The sequence below is a fragment of the Aethalodelphis obliquidens genome, unplaced genomic scaffold (genome assembly GCF_003676395.1).
Source record: "Aethalodelphis obliquidens isolate GAN/ISIS:26980383/991018 unplaced genomic scaffold, ASM367639v1 scaffold47, whole genome shotgun sequence".
NCBI lineage: Eukaryota > Metazoa > Chordata > Mammalia > Artiodactyla > Delphinidae > Aethalodelphis > Aethalodelphis obliquidens.
Genome location: NW_020837991.1, coordinates 11,576,320 through 11,598,679, shown reverse-complemented (window position 1 = coordinate 11,598,679; position 22,360 = coordinate 11,576,320). Strand labels below are relative to the sequence as shown.

At 41.7% G+C, this 22,360-nt stretch overlaps 1 pseudogene; it reads left to right on the top strand.

Annotated features, from left to right (window-relative positions):
* Positions 1-2,819: 2,819 nt before the first annotated feature.
* Positions 2,820-14,794, top strand: LOC113607243 (60S ribosomal protein L17 pseudogene; annotated as a pseudogene).
* The last annotated feature ends 7,566 nt before the right edge of the window (positions 14,795-22,360 follow it).

Genomic DNA, 22,360 nt, shown 5'->3' with positions numbered 1-22,360 from the left:
ACCTCCCAGCCCTGCACCACCATATGGTCTATTACATGAAAATTATTAACAGATTTTCTGCCATGGGTAAAAAATATATTTTCCACTAGATACAGCAAAGTCCCTGTAACTTTCTCCCAAGAGAATGAGCCTAGAATTGTAAGTGACTCAGTGGGATAGGTAGAGAAGAAAGCCATTATGCTGATGGGTCTATAATTTGTGGTTTCTATTGGCATAAAGAAAAATATAGTCAGTTTGCTATTTTTCCTAGACAAAATGGAGGTCAGAGGACTGCATTCAGAAATAATCTTAGACATCAGAGGCCTTGCACATGTGATCTCTCTTTCTGGAATGTCCTCTCTTACCTATTCACCTAGGTATATTCAACTCTTGATACAATACTGTGTCACCTGCTCCAAGTAATGAAGATGTCACCTGTACTCTCTCACTTGGCCAAGTGAAGAGTCTCCCTGTGATTTCCAAAGCTCCCAGGGCTCATCACTATCACAGCATTTATCACACTGCATTAAAATTTTGCATTTACTTGTCTATGTCACACACACACACACCATATTTCCCTGACAGTTATTTTAATTGCTGAAATTTCAGTGCTTAGCACACAGTAAATATTCAGTAAATAGTTGATGAATTAATCTAAAATTCACTAAAGTTTCTTTTAAAGAAGAAGCTTAAAATGACACTGTCAACGTCCAAGAATTTTCTCAATTGTTAAATACATTTGAAATAAGTATACTTTATAAAACACACACACACACACAAACACACACCAAAATACACAAAAATGGTACAGTGTCTCTGGGAGATAGAGTTATTTCCTTTATTTCTTTGATTTTTGTTGAATTTACCTAAAGTTAAACAATAAATATATTACTTTCAATTTTTTTTCAATAATAATAAATTTAAGGTATTTTGTTCTATTTAATGATGATGACAAGCTACTAACTGACTGACCACTAGTAAGATACCTGCTTGGAGACATATTTTCTAGTAACTGTATGGTTTTTTCCAATTTTATCAACCTTTTGGAGACTCTGTTTCATTCATAAAATATGTGGTTAAATAGATTGCTGTGTGGATTAAATAAAACCACATATATATAAAATGCCTTTTGTAGTACTTGATACATAATAAGTGTCCAATTAAAAAAGGTGGTGGGTTGGACATACTGCTTTTAGAAATGAAGTTTATAGTCAGGAAACAAAAATTTCTCTTTAGTAAAAATAGAGAAACCACTGTTGTAAACCACCATGATAACTTCAATTTCTCAGTGGAATATGAGGCAACTTTTGCTTCACAGGTACCTGCACTCACTATCGTCAGCTACCTGAGTCCTTGTTCACCCCCCCATTCTCCAGCCCTGCCAGAGCCTGGGAACTATACCAGCAGCCATCCCAGGCCTCTGTGGCTGTATGAGCTCAAGACACCCCCCTAAACCCCCGCAACTGACACCTAAAATTATACAGGCTGTCAGGGATGGACACTCTGGCTGTGTACTTGCATGCCACCAGCCTGATGCCTATCAGCAACCTCTACTTCTGTGTGCTCATAGCAAGACCCAGTAGCCACAGGAGTGCATGCTGATAGCCAGGGTCCCCCCAGCTGCCAGTGTCCTGCTGTTGACCCTGGTCTTGCTACCTTCTCTGGCCACTACCACTACATGTGTGTTTGCAACCAGCCCTGCTATGACACATGCATCTGCAGCTGGTCCCTGTAGCCAAGTGTACACACACCACTGGCTCTGACTACTACCGCTGCTTTTCCTTGACCTACCTTGCAAAAAATGCTGAAAGGACTTTTTTTTTTGCAATACGCAGGCCTCTCACTGTTGCGGCCTCTCCCGTTGCGGAGCACAGTCTCCAGACGCGCAGGCCCAGTGGCCATGGCTCATGGGCTCAGCTGCTCCGCGACATGTGGGATCCTCCTGGACCGGGGCACGAACCCACGTCCCCTGCATCGGCAGGCGAACTCTCAACCACCGCGCCACCAGGGAAGCCCTGAAAGGACTTTTTCAAGCTGAAAGACTGCTAACTATTAATATAAGATCTTATAAATTAAAAACACACTGGTAAAGGCAAGTACATAGTCAAATTCAGAATACTCTAATACTGTAATATAGAGGTATGTTAATCATTTAACACTAGTATAAAAGTTGAAGGACAAAGGTATTAAAGATAGCTGTAACTACAAAACTTTGCTAAAATATACACAATATAAAAAGATGCAAAGAATGACTACAAAAACATAAATATTGATGGGTGAGAATAAAAGTGTAGTGTATGTGATTAAAATTAAGTTATCAGCTTAAAATAGACTGTTATATCTATAAGATGTTTCAAGTAAGCCTCATGGTAAAAAACAAAAAGCTAAACAAAATAAACAACAATACATACACAAGGGACTTCCCGGTGGTTCAGTGGTTAAGACTCCATGCTCCCAATGCAGGGGGACCAGTTTTTAATCCCTGGTCAGGGAACTAGATCACGCATGCCACAGCTAAGAGCCCACATGCCGCAACTAGACCCAGTGCAGCCAAATAAATAAATAAAAACAATACATACACAAAACAAAATAGACAATAATAAATACACAAAAGATAAAGAGAAGGCAATCAAAGTATACCACTATGGAAAATCATCAACTCACAGAGGAAAACGGCAAGAGAAGAATAAAAAGAACTACAAAACAACCAGAAAAGTGATGGACAAGACTGACTGAAAAATGTTCTGTCCCAGGTAGTTTCCCTGCCTCCTTGGTCAACTGCCATTCACTCCACTTTCCCTGAGACTTCCTTGGACCCCACACAGAGATGCGGCAGCAAGAGCTGTGTGCTCTGTTTTAGGAAGGGACTGAGGCATTCACTGTAGCAAATCTTCCTGGTAGCCATAGGAATCCGCAATGCTTTGGGAATGTCATCCTTCATAGTTAAGCAAGGGTTTTCAATAATAGTTATACTTTGGCATCACCTGAAGAGCTTTTAAAAAATTACTATTGCCCCAGGCTCCTTCAGGACCAGTTTAATTAGAATATCTGAGAATAAGGACCCCAGGCTCCAGGAGTTTGATAAAGCTCGACAGCTAATTCTACTGTGCAGCCACGGTTGAGAACTCTTCTATCAAAGCTTCGCAGTACTAGAAATTTCCCCGTTGAAATGCAAAAATTTTGAGCAAAAGTGAAAAGTAAAACAATTACCAGTCATCAACATCTCTAGAATGAATTAATTTATGAGATGATTTCAAATGTTGAGGAGCTGTCCATGAAAGACTAGGAGTGAGAAGGTGGGGGTGTACAAGAGAGAGGTGCGGTGCTGGTATCAGGGAGCAGTATGAAGTTTTCGTAGGAACATTAGTGTCTAAGCTCACACTTGAGGTTAGCTCACCCACAAGTCAGAAAGCACTGTTTCCCAGGATAAAGGAATAATTTACCTGCTCATCAACTTTCAACCACACAGAGGTCTGGAATCAAAAGTCAACACCATTGTATAGAAACCCATGCTGGTGAGGTGGGGAGGAGACACTAGCTTCTAATGCAGTACAAACAGATACAAAGGAGACCCAAACAACTGCTTCAGAACAAAGAAAACATTGCCTTACAGGCAATGACACCTCCAATTCAGCTAGATGCAAAGTGAAAAGGACTGAGAGCTGACACTTGGATTTCAGCCCCCTTCACTTTACCAGTAACTGGATGCCCTTAGGCTAGCCATTTAATTTCTCTTGTCCTTACCATCCTTGTTAGAAGAGGAGCTGTCTTGTGATCTCAGAGGCATCTTCTGGTTCTGGCATTCTGTTGTTCTCTAGAAGGTAAGTCATGCTCAAGGGAAACACATCAGTGTGTTCACCCCCTCGTCACACCCTTCCTCTGACTGCCCATTTGGTTGCATAGCTCCGGGCCATCAAGCCAATCCTTCCAGCTGAAAACCCTAACTCCTGAAACATCACTATTATGTCTTCCCTTTTGGCAGAGGTTTCATTTCAGGTGACTTTCACTGTGAAATGGTGATTGAAAAAATCAACAAAGAAGGAGCCAGGCCTTCCAGAAACACAACAAATATGAATATTAGCCAGAGCAAGAGAAGTCCTGTTTGCACAGATGTTCTTGACTGAGACTTCTTCGGCTTTCACAAAATAAGCAAAATCTATCCCAGATTTTTCACCTACCCCATTCTGTTTTGTTGCTGCACTCAAATTGTCTGATACCTCCTACCTGTGGAGGTCCAATGGGGACCAGTATAGACCTCATATGAGGAAGGGTGGACAAGGTGGCGGGCAGACAGATCTGTCACCCACAGCTGGGTGCAGACCAGCAGACCACTGCAAGATTATTTCAAAGGACAGTGTGAGAGTTAGAAGGAGGGAAGGAAAGCCAGATGGCCAAATGACTGTCAAAGTGAGGAGAGTCTCATTTTAGGTATCAGAAGTTGATGAACTGAGTGGAGGAATTGGGGACCCAGGATGAAGAGGGCAGGAGCCTATCGGTACCATAGAGAAGCAGGAGGGTGCTGTGGGCAAACACAGATGCAGACAGTTAAGCTCTGAAGTGCCCAAAGTGGTTTGCAAGGTGGGTAGGTCACAGCCAACTAAGAGTCCCAGATGAAACAGACACAAACGACCAGCACTTCTCAATAAAAACAAGGAAAACTTTTTCTTTCCTTAAAATCTTTATTAAATCAAATGAAGCCAGAGTCCCGTGGCTGTGATTTATTGCACTGGGAAAAGCCAGAACAACCAAATGACACATTTTCTTTTTCTCCTGGCAAGTAATTAGCCTCTGTATTGCTAAGGGGCCTGTCAGCAGCCCTGTCAAGGAGAAAGAAAACTCAGCTACTTAGAAGTACCAGGCTTTTTGCATTACTCACTTTCTCCTTTGCCCTTAAAGACATAGTCCTTTTTTGCTGGTCAACTGTCTCTGTGTAAGTAAGACAGGGAAAGGACTGGCAGTGGCAGCATGGCTGTCACTGACCACAAGACTGGAAATGCTGTGCTAGAGGAAAATGAAAGGTCACATTGCCCCACCATGTGCAAATTCTGCATAATAATCACTGATAAAACTTGCCATAACTCACCTCTGTTAATCCTTGCAGCTGCACTGAAAGTTTAGCTCCAGTTTACAAGGGGAAAATAAAACAGAAGTTCACAGAGATTAATTCACCCAAGGCCAGGCTGATACTGGGGGGCCAGGATTTGAACCCAGGTCTGCCTGCCTTGCCAGACCATTCTGGTGCCAGAGCACGGTGCCTGAAAGGAAACGAAGGTTAGGTGGCATTTAATACCGTGCCTGGAATGGAGCAGATGCTTCATTGATGTTAGCTGTCTCCTTCCCTCTCTTCTCAGTGATGACAGTTGCTCAAATATCATATATATAAAGATTGAATATATCTGTGATGTTCAATTTTGCCTCCCAGGAGATATTTGGCAATGTCTGGAGACTTTTTTAGCCTTCACATCTAGGATGGGGGGATGCAACTGTCATCTAGTGGGTAGAGGCTCAATATGCCACAGTACACAATATGCCACAGCACACAGTACACAGGACACAGTACACAGGACACAGCACACAGTACACAGGACACAATACACAGGGAACAGTACATAGGACACAGTACACAGCACACAGTACACAGTACACAGCGTACAGTACACAGGACACAGGACACAGTACACAGGACATAGTACATAGGACACAGTACACAGCACACAATACACGGGACACAGTACACAGTACACAGGACACAGTACACAGTACACAGCACACAGTACACAGGACACAGTACATAGGACACAGGACACAGTACAAAGTACACAGCACACAGTACACAGGACACAGGACAGAGTACACAGCACACAGTGCACAGTACACAGCACACAGTACACAAGACACAGTACACAGCACACAGTACACGGGACACAGTACACAGCACACAGTATGCAGTACACAGGACACAGTACATAGGACACAGTACACAGCACAGTACACGGGACACAGTACACAGGACAGTCCCTCTCACAACAAATACATATATGCTGCAAAATGCCAATAATGCTAAGGATGAGAAACACTGGAATAAATAAAGTAAATGTATGGCAGTAAAAAACAAAATAAAAGAGTATTCATACTCTTCCTCTTTTATTCCCTGATGCAGACGTTCCTCTCACTGTCTAAATGAAAGCAAACTCCCAGACAGAGCCAGTGGCTAGTGCCGGGTTGGAGCACATGGATTTCCACTGAGTCCATGGAGCTTGCGTGTGCTAACCATGTCTCTTGAGCCCTTTCCCTCTCTAGATACTAGGTTTCTACTGAGTTACTCAATTCTCCCAACCACTGCTCCCAAAGCCCTCCCTTGATAGGTTAAAAAAAACCCAGACCCATTGTGCCAGGGTTCTGGATTCACATGTGTGATATTTGGAAGGCAAAGGGGAGGCAGACGTTTTCTTCTGGCTGCAGGGTCATAGAGATGTGGGGTTTACCTTGAGCAGTCAGCAGCCCCGTGGAGTGGAGAGGCAGTTGTGCAGTGGCAGTACGTGGATGGCAGAAGCACTGCTAGTGGCAGCGCCCTGATCCCCCTCCTCCCTCACTGGGGTGGAGGTGGATGTTCCCCTATCGGGCCAGGGCAGCCACCTTGTCTCAGGAGCTATTCCTGGATGCCAAGCCCAGGGCAGCTCCTCCAGCCTTCCCAACAGTTACACCAGCTTTTGATGCTGGTCCTGGAGCCTATCACCATTTCATGTCAATCCCCTTAATCTTGCCCACTTGCCCATAAAGTCCTTTTATTAAGCTATCTTCAGTTAAACCTTCTGCCTGCCCTTTCAGTTTCCTATCAGTAACCTGGCTGACATTCCTTGCCATTGCATAATATGCCCTTCATGGGCAAAGTAATCAATATTATTTTTACATATTTTAGCTATTTTTTCATGCACATAGATCCAGAGAAAAGTTGGTGAGTTTATAGAGATGCCTGGCGTGCAAGACCTGCATAATCAAATTTTACTTAGTGCAATAGTAGTAGTAGTAAGTGGTAATAAAAACAATAATAACAATAGCTAAAATATTAGTGTTTACTATGTGTAAAAAAACTATGCCAGACCCTTTATACTCACTGTCTTATGAACTTCACACAACCCTACAGAGTATTTATCTTCCACTCTTTACAGATGAAAAATTGAGTCATAAGTAAAAACCACATATCTATTAAGTGGCAGAAGCATGATCTAGACCCAGAACTGATAGAAAAGCCATTAATGTTTTCATTATACCTTTTATTTATGTCTTCAGTAGACAGAACTCTTGCAGTGGCAAGTGGCACAAACCCAACTGGATCTTGCTTAAAGGTAAAATGAGGTTATAAAATACTGCAGAAGCTCACAGAATCAAAACAAGTGCTTAACAACCTGGGTTTGGAAATCATGGGATCTGAACACCTGAATCCCCCACCAGCCCAGTTCCAAATCCAGCTCCATGGAATAAGACTCAGGTTCCCCTGCCCAGGACTGCGTCTATCTCTTTACATCACTTCTCTGAGACCAGCGTCCTCTTCTCTGATAGGCCTTTCCATGCAAGCAGATATATGAGATGAAAACTATGGAACCAGCCAAGCAAATCTAATGCTCATAGGTCTCTGATTGGTCAGCTGGGTTGCATGTCCACCTTTTAGAAAAATTGGTATAGCCAGAGGGGTAACTCAATTTGAGTAACATCTCAATCCCTGGGGGTGGGAGAGAGGTGATGCTTTGATTGGCAGCTTGCTTGAGAAGCACAGGAATGAAGGGAGACCAAACCAGAAGAAAGAAAAGGGGCACTGAGCAAACAACCACGATAGATACACATTATGAAGTCCTTGCAAGTCACCTTTGTCAATGCATGTCTCACTTGGGAGATTTAAAAGGATGATGACTCTGTCTGAACTCAGATAGTACTTGACCCCTTGAAACCTTTAATTCTCTACTTTTTCTGAAAACTATATGAGATGAAATGTCTGGTACCACCAAACCAGGGCACAAGCTGGAATGATTAGACCATGAGCATTTTTAGTTCTTGACCTCCCAGTAAATAAATCCCCTAAGTGGCATGTGGCCAAGTACACCAAGGTGATTTCAGTCTAGGCACAGGAAAGCATGTAAAGAATGGAGAGTTAATGTCTCAGGGTAGCCTCTAGAAATCCAGCCCAGAGGTAAACTGAGAAGTATAATGAGAAAATAATGCTAACAACAATAGTAGTAGATAACAGTTGGCTCTCATGATGTACGAGAAACTGTTCTATGTACTATGCATATGTAACTAATTTAATCTCCACAACAATCCTACAAGGTAGATACTATAGTATCATCCCCAGAGTGAGCTTAAGTAACTTGCCCAAAGTAAGTGGTCCAAACACAGGCATTCTCCCCCTAGAACTCATACCTTGAAGCACTACCCTATACCCTATGGTAGAAAATAATCTGAAATCATTAGAGCAAACCTGAACTTGCCTAATCGTTGGATTGCTGTTGTAATTAAGAACTTAGAAAGCAAAAGAAAAGCCCCTTCTCACTTCTCATATATACTCACAGATGTCATCTTACCAATGGAAAAATGTCAGTAGTGAGAGGTAGGTGATGGATTTCTTCAACAGGATACACAAAACATATCATCAGGATAACAGCTGGTAAATTTGACTACATAAAAGTTAACACTTTTACATAACAAAAGACATAATAAATAAAGTTAAAAGATAAGTCATAAACCAGATAAAGCACTGTTAATGCTCAAAGCTAACAAAGGATTAAAATCCTGAATATAAAAAACTCCTACAACTTAATAACCCAAGAGAAAAATAGACAAACTATAAAAAGGCATTTCACAGACATATGAAAAGACTGTCAACTGCTTGTGCAGTCAGGGAGATATGAATAAAGCACTGTAGGGGAGCAAAACTTGCCACCCCCAAAATGTCTCTTTCGTATGCAAATTATTTCAAAATGAAAACCATCAAGGCCCAAAAGACTCAGGAAGAAAACTGATGTTCCTCTGATTGCCTAAAAAATTTAGATAGAGGGCCTGTTCCCCCAATAGAGCTATCACCAACGAGATCTGCAAGGAATATGGGTGAGATGTGAGGGAGTAACAGGGCCTAGAGATCAGAGTCCACTCTGTGTCTCATTGTCTCTGCCTGACCCAGCAAATCTTTGTTTACCAAACATCTGCTTTTCCAGCTCCATGTAAATTGCCTTCCTCCCCTTTGAAGTCCCAAAGCCCTACCCTCAGCATCCTCTTTAGTCTTTAGCTGAAGATGGTATTTAAGGTGAGGGCTTCACCCATTTTGGCAAGTTACTCAACTCAGTTTTCCTTGGTCTTTCCCATGTTTACATGTTATTAAACCTTGTTTAATTTTTCCTGTTAATCTGTCTCATGTCAATTTAATTCTTAGACCAGCTAGAAGAACCTAGAAGCGTAGAGGAAAATTTCTTCCTCTTTGACAGCACCAATGAGAAACCAGTTCACACCCATCCAATCGGCAATGAAGCTCAAGGCTCACAAGTCTGGTGCTGACAAAGGTGTGGAGGATGGGAGCGTCATATCCTTCCAGTAGGAGGTGAGATGGTGGGACAAGCACAGTTCTTTGGAGAATAATCTGACAACACCCATCAACCCCACATCCAGGCATCTGTCCTAAAATCACTCACATGTGTGTACAAGGGGATGTCTATCCCCAAGAATGTGGGTAATGCTGAACTGTTAGGTGGTGTTTTGGAAGGGCTCCAAGGAGCTCAGTTCTTTTATGTCTCAACAAAGAAAGAATTCAACAAGAGGCAAAGAGGTAGATCAGAAGTGATTTATTAGAGTAGGATACTTGTGAAGCTTACAAGCGGGTGGGTGACAGGGTGCTGCACCCCAAGAACTTAGTGGGCTATGTTTTTATAATCAAAGGAAAAGTGGGGAGGGGGAGAAGACCACCTTCTTCCTCATTCTTGAGTAGACATCACACTTCCATCATCAGCCCTCCTTCAGTTTGGGCAGGGGAGTTTTCTTGGCCCTACATGGTCAAGCCAGGACTGTCATGGCACTATGGAAAAATCATTTTAGGTTTCAGTACAATGATGGTCTTTCACTTTGAAATGTCACCTTTCCATAAATTGTTGTTTTTCATGTGTTCTGAGAGCATGTCTTAGGGGCCATTAACTTACTGAGCTCACTGGGCAGGATGTGGGTCTCATGCCACCATTGTTTTATTGTTTTGGGACAAGTCTCATGCTTCTGCTGCATGGGTTTTTTTGCTAAGCAGGCCTGCTTGGTTTTGTGGTTAAGCAAACCTGCTTTCTTGAATGATTCTTAACTTACAGGGGTCTCCCATACTTTTTTCTTTACTTAAAATTCCCTAGTGGCATTAACTATTTAATTACCTAATTTGTCCCTTTACTCTGTCCCTATCAATGTGGGCAATGTTTGTAATTTTGAGAAATTTCAAACAACTGTACTTTGCAAACCACAGAACAATCATAATTTAAATGAGGCATGTTTCTATAATGGGATATTCCACAACAGTTCAAAAGAATGAAGAGACACAACATACATCAAAATAGATAGAAATGAAAATATAGCATTGAAAGAAAAAACAAGTTATACTATGATATGCAGAGTTTATACCAATTTTGTAAATTTTAATTTACATAAACTATATACAGTATAAATTTTAATGTACATACAGCATTTACATATAATAATAAATATGTTAGTTTATGTTTGTAGAAATTTCATTCTTAATTAAATTATTATAATATTTAATTTAAGCTTAAAGTTTATGCAGTATATAAATATAATTTTATATAAGTATATGTTATATATAAATTATGTTTATATTAAATATAAAACTTAACTCATATACAGTATGAGTTTATGTCTTTTAAGTTTACAATATTTTATGTGAATATGAATATATCATAAAAATGTGAAATACATGTAGAATAGTTATATTTGTTGCTGTAGTACTTGCCTGTGGGAGAACATGGGAGCCAGAAAGGATACAGAAGGAACTTTTTAATTATATTTGTAATGTTTTATCTCTTAAAATAATAAATAAATCTGTGTAGAAGGTACATGGGTGTTTTGTTATATTTCTGTTTCTAATATTTTTTATTTTTAAAAATTTATGTAACAAAAACATATATAAATGCTTCTAAGTTTCATTCTTCCAAGAGAAGCAAGGGCTTGGTTGATGGTCTGAGGCAGCAAGTGGGTCATGTCTGGACCTTAGGGCCTGGTGCAGACCTGGCGAAGGGACAGGTCAGCTCGTAGACCTGCCTGGTCAGGAATGGAAAGAAGATAACAGAACAATCTCCAACACAACTCCCAGAGGAGACTCTGGGTGCTGGGAGACCAGGACACTTCAAAGCAACCAGTGCAGAGAGGATCTTTCTGAACAATAGGAGCTAATCCAAAATCCATTTCAATTTGGTTTAGGAGAATATACCCATGCCTTGATCTTAAGGCAGGGATATCTGATGTTCTGAAAAATCACACTGAGGTCAGATTCTGAAGATGAGAGCTGGTTTAGGAAGAGTTAGCAAGGTGGCTAGTGTCTTGCCCCCTCACTGGGCAGCCTCCCAATTCTAGGCTGAGCTGGTGACCCACAACTCCATCTCTCCACCTCTCAAGCAGAAGCACCCCAGGGTTCCTCTAGACTTGGTTCGTGGGCCCTTGAGCAAGTCACTTTCTTCTCTGAATTTCTATTTCCACACGTGTGAAACACAACATGTGTGCCTGCATATGTGTGTATGTATGCCCATACACACACACACACACACACACACACACACACACACACACACATGACCTTCCTCCAGAGCTACTGTCTCTCTGTTTCATACAATTGTGTTAGGATCATTCACATATGGCTCTTGCCAATAATGTTGATAAATAGGATGAGCTGAATAATGAGGGTTGAGGAGCAGGGGATGGTCATTATAAATCCATCCACCATAACTACATAGAGAAAAGTCAGTGTTGATTATGCACAATCATGTAGGAAGGCCTTACCCCTTTCTAGCTTTGAGAGCCTGGACAAGTTATTTCACCACTCAATTTCCTCTTGTGTAAAAACAGATTAATATCATCCACCTTTCGTTGCTGAAGGGAGAAAAAAATGAGATAATATATGTGAAATCATATATAGAACCCCCCAAACTGTAAGTATTCAATAAGTGATAATATCTGTGTATGTATGTCTACATAGGAGTGTTTATCTGTAGGCATTTATGTCTGAATATGGATATTTATCTCTATATATGGATATCCAAGCAGTCTTGAGTTAGCCCAAGAATATCCAGGGGAAAAAATAATGATTAGATTTGTCAAGCGAAGTTTTCCAGGCTGCCTTTCTGACTCCAGGCAAGTGAGCACTTGGCACTGTTTTCAGTATTCACAGCCACAACAGTTTCAATATCCCCACCACAACAGTGCCTGGGGATACCTCTTTGTCGGAGTTCCTCTGGTTGACTTTTAAATGTCTGGGCCCCCCTGTTATGTTTATAAGATGTTCATGGGTGGTGTACTTGGAATTGAAAAAGCCCAAGATCACCTATCATTTTGTTCCTGTCCTCATTGGCAACCAGTATATCACTCCACTAGGTCCTTGAAATCCAGTGAGCCACGCCCTAGACCCCAGGCCCTCCTTAGCCTGCATCTCCCTGACTCCTATGTCCACTGTTGATCAATAGTATTGATTCGTTTGCTTAGGGTTTTCACTTTTACTTCTTAGCATAAAGTAAATAAAAGTCTTAGTCTGGAGTTGAGCTGTGCACTAAAAGTAGCCTTTAAAATGTTTTCCATAACTCAAATTTACTCTCTTGTTTGACTCCCTAATCCACAAAAATAGCAGAACAATTTCTGTGGGCTGGGAGTTGCCTCTCTTCCAGTGCGTTATTCCATCTGGTTAGTCCTCAGTCTGTAGGATCAGGGAGATGCTGAGTCATATCTTACCCAGCCAACTGACCCCTCAGTTCCAGCCACTCCTGGGTCCCTTGGGTATATAGGAAAAAGTCTATCACCTCTGGATTGGCCTAGTTCCCAGGAAACACTGACTTCCTATGTAAGGTCCCTCTGCTTAGACTCACCATGTGCCCTCCTCTCCCCCTGGGTCTTCCTTCCTAGCAGAGGACCCACTAGGGAAAGACAGTAAGGGCCCTCTCTGCTCTTGGACCTCATAAGTCTATCTTGGGTTCTGCCTGACCATCACCCCACCCCCAGGCTATTTCGGAGACCCACCAGCTTCCCATTTCTCATCACCTCTCTCTCTTCTCTTTCCCTCAGCCTGGGGTAACATTTTCCAGTCTCAAAGTCTGGGAAATATTGGGAAGAAAGACAATTGATTAATATTCTAAAGATTTCATCCCACCCAAAATGTCATGTGTGCCCAGGTCCCAGTATACACGAAAGCGGAGGAGAAGGAGGTGGACTTCTATCAGTCACATGCATTCTTGAATTCACAGAGGGTTCCAGGCACTCTGAGTAGCACTGAGGATATAGAAATGAATAGGACAAGGTCCCTGCTCTCCAGACACTCCTAGTCTAGTGGGGGAGGGAGCCAGGAAAACAAATAATCACCACGCAATATGATAAGTTCAATAAAGGGGTACTCATCAGATCAAGGAAGGAGAGTTCAATTCACTGGTGGACAGGGATGGTGTTTTGGTCAGTTTGGGCTGCTATAACAAAGTACCACATAGACTAGGTTGCTTATAAAAAACAGAAATTTATTTCTCACAATTCTGAAATTCCAAGATCAGGATGCTAGCATGGTCGGGTTCTGCTGAAGGTCCTCTTCCGGGTTGCAGACTGCTGACTTCTCCTTGTATCCTCACTTGGTGGAGAGCAGAGAGAATTCTCTGGGGTCCCTTTTATAAGGTCACTAATCTCATTCATGAGCACTCCACCCTCATGACTTTGTTATCTTCCAAACCAAATACCATCACACTGGAGATTAAGATTTTAACATTTGAATCTGGGGGGAAACAGACATTCAGTCCATTGCAGATGGTGAGGGTGATTCAGAAAGTCTTTCTGGAATGGATGCTGAAAGGTCCAACTGACCAGAAGCAATCCTTCCTTCTCCTCCCTGCAGACACTGTCAGCCATACTCCTACAATTCCACTGACATTTGCCCACTGGGATTGCTACTTAAGAAGTCCTACTTTTCCGGTCAGCGGCCTGAGGTGACCTCTAAAAATGGTTCGCTATTCACTTGACCCAGAAAATCCCACAAAATCATGCAAGTCAAGAGGTTCAAATCTTCGTGTTCACTTTAAGAACACTCGTGAAACAGCCCAGGCCATTAAGGGTATGCATATCCGAAAAGCCACTAAGTATCTGAAGGATGTCACTTTAAAGAAGCAGTGTGTGCCATTCCGTCATTATAGTGATGGAGTTGGTAGGTGTGCCCAGGCCAAACAGTGGGGCTGGACACAGGGTCGGTGGCCCAAAAAGAGTGCTGAATTTTTTACTGCACATGCTCAAAAATGCAGAGAGTAATGCTGAACTTAAGGGCTTAGATGTAGATTCTCTGGTCATTGAGCATATCCAGGTGAACAAAGCCCCCAGGATGTGGTGCAGGACTTATAGAGCTCATGGTCAGATCAACCCATACATGAGCTCTCCCTGCCACATTGAGATGATCCTTACTGAAAAAGAACAGATTGTTCCTAAACCAGAAGAGGAGGTTGCCCAGAGGAAAAAGATAACCCAGAATAAATTGAAGAAACAAAAACTTATGGCCTGGGAATAAATGCTGCAAAAAATAAATGCAAATAAAAGTAAAAAAAAAAAAAAAAAGAAGTCCTAAAAATAAATTATTGGTGGTAAGTTATTATGTTATCAGGAAAAGTAACACATTTAGCCTACAAATATACTAGGAGGGTTTATTTATGATCAATTATATCTTCACCTAGTAGAGACAGGTAGTAATTGAAAAGAAAACAGAAGGAAGGCTTGAACAGGGGCACTATCTTGGCTTCCCTAGAAGGACAGCCTAAGACAGGGATTCTTATTCAAGTGGTTTATGAAAGAATGCTTCCAGGAGAAGAGAGATGGAAGCAGGATAAGACAGGTGGACAAGAGCAAGGATGTGGTCTCAGCTGGAGATGAGCTTCAGTGTAATTTAGGATTGGCACCACCTTGAGGTAAGAAGGGAGGAGAGGATGGTACAGTGGAGGACCACCTCTATTGAGAAGGCTCCCACTCTCTGGGAAGGAGACAGCAGGGGGTGGTTATCAGCCACACCTCACAGCAGGGGATGGATGTCCATCAGGCAACTGGAATGTTCCAACAGCATCCAATACGGGCCAGGGACCAGCAGGGAACCTGGGGTCCCCAGCATCCACAGGGCACTCAGTAGAAGACTTGAAAGACAAAGAAGAAAATGAGGCCAGAAAAGGAAAGTTCCATCAACCTGGGAGATTCCTAAGGACAGTTCTTGATAAATTGTATTTCTCCTCTGGTAGCCCCCTGAAAGAAGGGAGGATTTCCCCCACCTTGTTCTGCACTTGCCCAACACTCAGCTTAGAAAAGCCTTAGAATCTAGCAATAGGAGGCACCCCAAAGCTCTAATCTGCCTTGCCTCAACTGTGACTGCAAGATCTCAACTCCTCACTCTCCAGGTTGGAAAGGCTGTCAACAGTCCCTGCATCCACTACTGGTCCCTGACCAGCATTTTCCCCTTTAATCTCTAGCAATGCTAGCACTGCCTGGAGCATGACACTTACACTATAGCTGCAAATATGGGCAGGAGGTGAGAAGCTGCCAACTCTCACTTCCAAATGGTTCTCTGTGGATTCTCCTCAGCATAGCCAGCCTTGGGGAGCTTCTGAGAAACAGATCAATAGCCTAGCTCTCAGCCGGAGAGTATCACTGCCATACTGGGGAAGTAGCTTCTGCCTTGGCCAAGCTTCAGGGGAAAAAAGCAGAAGTAAATGTGAGCATTGGCTCTTCAAGAGTCTGAGGGACTAATGGGATGCAAATGAAAAAAAAATCTTTGTATATGTTGTTAAGAATCATGGTTCATAAAATATGCCCCACCCAATCCTGGGAGTCCTTTAGCTAAACTAAGGTCTTTTCTTCTAAAATCAAATACTAGCCATTTTCCCAATTCAAATAAATTAATAAATAGAATTTTTTCTATTTACGTCTTCTTTCTATTATATTCTCTTACAACTCTGTCACCTGTTTGTTTGCTGGTAAACATTTCTAAGCAACAAAGCAAGTATCAACTAGCTATGAACAAAAAACTGTGGGAAAACAAGTTATGTCTGGTTCATGCTTAGTGAATGTGCTGTCATGGTTCTGATCTTATATTCCATACAGAGGATATTAAAATAATAACTGCCATTTTTAGCCCTACTATGTGCTAGGCTTTGAGATGCTAGACATTTTAACTCTAGTATTCTCATGTGTAATTTAGACAGCATTACCCCTATTTTACAAACTAATACATAAATGGATAAACTGAGGCACAAAGAGTCTCAAAGTTAATAAAACTTTACACAAAAATTAATTTTGTTGTGATGAGGGCATGTAATAAAGAGGCCTGAACTAGTCTTGAAGGTCAGCTAAGGTGTCCCTGAGGAGGTGATATTTGAGACAAGTTCTAAAAAAGGAGGAAATGGGAGAAGGGGGTCACAGGAAATTGTATTTGCAAAACCTGCATTAAAGAGCACAGCTGCTTTGGAAAACATTCTGGCAAGTCCTCAATAGGTTAAATGTAGGGTTACCTTAGGCAACTCCTTCCTGGAGAAGGAATGAAAACACAGTCAGCTTCTGAATAAACTTCTAGGAAAACTCCAATTCTAAAGAAGGATTGGCAAGTCATGGGGGGAAAATCCACAAGGACTAGACTTCCTCTTTTCTCCTCAATTTCCATACTCCATCAGTGAGTTTAACACAGTGAATAAAAAAGATGGGCTACCCCCATAGTTCTCAACCAAGGGCAACATTCCCAGCAGGGGATATCTGGCAATGTCTGAAGCCATTTTTCATTCTAATAATTGGGAGGTGGGGTGGTACCTGCCCAGTGAGCACATGACAGAAACACACTGTCCCAAGCGGAGAATGGTGTCAACTGGGCTCCAAATTGAACTACAGGCTTTGAAGCAAGCCTCCTTCTGAAAGATAATTTTATCATTCCTAGTAAGAAATGATAGAAAGACACAGACAGGCAGACAGAGAGTGAGGGAGAGAGAGATGTGAGCAAAAGTACTAGGCAGAGACAATCCCAGCTCAACACCATAAAAACTTTCTAGAAAACTTTCCTTTCCCCACATACATTCCACCCAGGGCTACTTTCATTCTGGGTCTTTCTCTTTTCTAAGTCAAAATTCACCTTCTTGATGTTTTCCTTAGAATGTTAGTGTTTGATGGCACTTGGTCAGCCATGAAGACTGGAGGGAGGTACGTCCCCAATAGCTTCAAGATGTCTGGGGCATAAAGTAATCCCATGACAGATGTGAGCACTATTATTACACACAAAGGAGGAGGTGGTAGCCTTGGGCTCTGAGCAAACTTGAAGAAAGGTCCAAACGCTGGTCAGCCCTGCGTTTTTCACCCAAAAGTTTATCATCTTTCTGAAATTTCTATCATTAGAGCCAATTTGGGGGTGACAGTTCCTTTAAATTCAATGACACAGAATCCATGCATTGCATTTTACTCCTCATCCTGTATGCAAACATAGAGTAGTCATTATGACTTATATTCAAATTTCTTTCCATGTTACTTTCCTTAATATTCTCTGCTGCCACTTTAGCCACCACTGCTACAGCTCCATTAACTACACCAAACAGTCCAAATGCAACACCTTGCCCAATCTCCCCCCATAAAATTACCATTTACTCTGTTCACATTAAGTAATGATTTGCAACATCCTTCTCCCTTTTCCTGTTCACAACTCTGCCAATAGCATTTCTTAATGCAAACAGTAAAAACTGAGTTACAAGTGTGATCCAATTTTGCTCTGCATAATTAGTGGATTAGACATCAGAGAAAATCCACTTACTTTCACAGCTCATCCAACTCCCCACTTCCCCCACCCCGCCACGCACAGAAATAAAGGCTCCAGGAGCACAAAGTGAGAAAGGTCTTCATTTCTAAGTGACAATCACAGCTATCAAATTGTTTTTCAGATGACTCTAAGTATGATCCTTTCTCAGTTGTATTTTTTCCCCTAAGGAAACAAGGCTGGGGATCTGAATAACAACACCTGAGTGAAAAGTATGCATTGAAGCTGCACAATTTTTGCAAGAGATTCTGGAATGAACTCTTGGTAGCTGAAAAACACCAAGCCACTCAGCTTGTCTCAGCTTGGCTTCTGGAGCTGGAAGGTTTGGGTTTAATTCTTGGCTCTGCCAGCTTATAATATTGGGCAGGTTGCTTAACTTTTCTCCATCCTTTTCCTTACCTCTAAAATGGGCAGGGTTGTGAGAGTTAAGTAGGATAATACCTATAAACTGCTTGGAACAATGTCTGGCACATAGTAAATGTTCAAAATGGTCTGCATTATTCCTCTATGCCTAGAGCCCAGCTGCAGAGAGCAGGGACCCTCAGCCTAACCACTCAGCCCACCCTGCATGTTGGATGGGCATCAGGGCTCAGGACTGTGACAGAGGCCTGGGCCCCACGTTATGCTCATAAACATGTGGTCCATCCACCCAGCACTGCCACAGGCTGCCAAAGATGGATGCTGGAAATGGCTCGCCCCAACGTGGCCAAGGCTTAACTAAAGAAACAAATGGAAGGTGCTTCTGCCACTGCTCATGAAGTAGGGGAAGAATGTAGGCAGGGAAGGCAGAGACAGCAGCGAGGGGAAATAGGACTTCTCAGATTTTCTTCTGCATCTTTTCCCTCCCAAATGTCTACATCAGCTATGTGCAGAATAAATTAAAATATCAACAGTTGAGTGGACAAGCACTCCTGTCACCAAAAAGCAATCATGATTGGGTAGCTCTCCTGCTACCTTAGCATCGTAAGTATGATTGCCATCATATAAGGGCTTTAGGTGCATTTTCCCATCTAATATTCAAGACAACCTTGTGGAGTAAGAGCTAGTATTACTCTGATTTTACAAATGAGGAAACTGAGTTCCAGAGAACTTAAGTAAATGCCCAAGGTTGTGCAGTTTGTAACTCACAGAACTGGAACTGAAAACACAAATGTATCAACTCCAGAGCTCATACTCTTCACCACCAGGCCCTGACACCTTGCAGATTCCCAGAGCTTGGATGCGTGTAAATCCAGGATTTGGAAAGATGAAACTGACTGAGCGATGTGTAGTGCCTCTATCAGTTCTGGTTGGAAGAGACAGAGCTTAGTAATAAGACCCACCCAGGTAACAGAGAGGCTTTCTTCTCAGTAAACTGAAGAGTCCCTTTTAAAAATACCATCATAGGGAACACAATCGCTCAGGATGGTGGAGTAGAAGGACGTGCACTCACCTCTTCTTACGAGAACACCAAAATTACAAATAACTGTTGAACAACCATCGACAAAAAAATGCTGGAACCTACCAAAAAGGATTCCCTACATGAAAGACAAAGAAGAAGCCACAACAAAGGGCACAATCATCAAAATATCAAATCCCATACCCACTGTGGGGGCAAACCAAAAACTGGAAAACAATTATACCACAGAAGTTTTCCCACTGGAGTGAAAGTTCTGGGCCCCACATCAGGCTTATGAGCCTGGGGGTCTGGCAATGGTAGGAGGAGCCCCCAGAGAATCTGGCTTTGAAGGCCAGCTGGGTTTGATTACAGGAATTACACAGGACTGGGGGAGCAGAAACTCCACCTTTGGAGGGTGTGCACAAGGACCCGTGCACATCAGGACCCAGGGGAAAAAAGCAGTGATCCCATAAGAGACTGGGCCAGACCTACCTGCTGGTATTGAAGGGCCTCCTGCAGAGGTGGGGAGCAGCTGTGGTTCACTGCAGGGACAAAGACACTGGCAGCAGCAGTCCTGGGAGTACTCATTGACATGAGCCCTCCTGGAGGCTGCCATTAACCCCACCCAAGAGCCTGTAGGCTCCAGTGTTGGGTTGCCTCAGACCAAACAACCATCAGGGTGGGAACACAGCTGTATCCATCAGCAGACAAGCAGCTTAAGGTCTTACAGAGCATGGTCCTGTCCATCAGAGGGACAAGAACCAGCTCCACCAAGCACCAGGCCCTTCCATCAGGAAGCCTGCACAAGCCTTTTAGATAGCCTCATCCACCAGAGGGCAGACAGCAGAAGCAAGAAGAGTTACAGTCCTGTAGTCTACAGAACACAAACTGCAATCACAGAAAGTTAGACAAAATGAAATTACAGGGGAATATGTCCTGGATGAAGGAATAGAATAAAACCCCAGAAGAACAGCTAAGTGAAGTGGAGATAGGCAACCTTCCATAAAAAGAATGCAGAATAATAAGAATGAAGATGATCCAGGATCTTGGAAAAAGAATGGAGGAAAGGATCCAGAAGATGGAAGAAATGTTTAACAAAGACCTAAAAGAACTAAAGAACAAACAGAGATGAATAATAGAATATCTGAAATGAAAAATACACTAGAAGGAATCAATAGCAGAATAACTGAGGCAGAAGAAAACGAATAAGTGACCTGGAAGATAGAATGGTGGAAATCACTGCCATGGAACAGAACAAAGAAAAAAAAAAATGAAAAGAAATGCAGACAGTCTATGAGATCTCTGAGACAACATTAAACACACCAGCATTTGCATTATAAGAGTCCCAGAAGGAGAAGAGAGAGACAAAAGACCTGAGAAAATATTTGAAGAGAAAATAGCTGAAAACTTCCCTAACATGGGAAAGGAAACAGTCACCTAAGCTCAGGAAGCACAGAATCCCAGGCAGGAAAAACCTAAGGAGGAACACACTAAGACACATAGTAATCAAATTGAAAAAATTTAAAGACAAAGAAAAAATATTAAAAGCAACAAGGGAAAAGACACAAATAACATACAAAGGAACTCCCATAAGATTATCAGCTGATTCCTCAGCAGTAACTCTTCAGGCCAGAAGGGAGTAGCACAATATATTTAAAATGATGAAAGGGAAGAACCTACAACCAAGAATACTCTACCGAGAAGGCTCTCATTCAGGTTTGATGGAGAAATCAAAAGCTTTACAAACAAGCAAAAGCTAAGAGAGTTCAGCACCACCAAGATCATCTTTGCAACGAATGCTAAAGGAACTTCCCTAAGCAGAAAAGAAAAGGCCACGACTAGAAATAAGAAAATTATGAATGGAAAAGCTCACCAGTAAAGGCAAGCACACAGTAAAAGTAGGAAGTCATCCACACACAAATATGATATCAAAACCAGCAATTGTGAGAAGAGGAGAAGACAAATACAGGATATTGGAAATGCATTTGAAATTAAAAGATCAGCAACTTAAAAAATTATTGTTTATATACAGACTGCTATATCAAAACCTCATGGTAACTGCAAACCAAATATCTACAATAGATACACACACAAAAAAAGGAAAAGGAATTGAAACACAACACTAAAGATAGTCATCAAATCACAAGAGAAGAGAACAAAAAAGGAAGGAAGAAAAAAGATCTACAAAAACAAATCCAAAACTATTAACAAAATGGCAATAAGAACATACATATCAATAATTACCTTAAACATAAATGGATTAAATGCTCCAACCAAAAGACATAGACTGGCAGAATGAATACAAAAACAATACCTATATATATGCTGTTTACAAGAGACCAACTTCAGACATAGGGACACATACAGATTGAAAGTGAGGGGATGGAAAAAGGTGTTCCATGCAAATGGAAATGAAAAAAAAGTTGGAGTAGCAATACTCATATCAGACAAAATAGAAGTTTAAATAAAGACTGTTACAAGAGATAAAGAAGGACGTTACATAATGATCAAGGGATCAATCCAAGAAGAAAATATGGCAATTGTAAATATATATGTACCCAACATAGGAGCACCTCAGTATTTAAGGCAAACACTAACAGCCATAAAGGGAGAAATGGACAGTAACACAATAATAGTGGGTGAATTTAATACCCCACTATCATCAATGAACAGATCATCCAGACAGAAAATCAATAAGGAAACATAGGCCTTAAATGACACATTAGACCAGATGGACTTAATTGATTTTATAGAGCATTCCAACCAAAAGCAGCAGAATACACATTTTACTCAACTGCATATGGAACATTCTCCAGGACTGGCCACAGGCTGGGCCACAAAGTGAGCTTTGGTAAATTTAAGAAAATTGAATCACATCAAGCATATTTTCTGACCACAATGCAATGAGATTACAAATAAACTACAAGAAAAAAAAACTGTAAAAAACACGAACACATGGAGGCTAAATAATA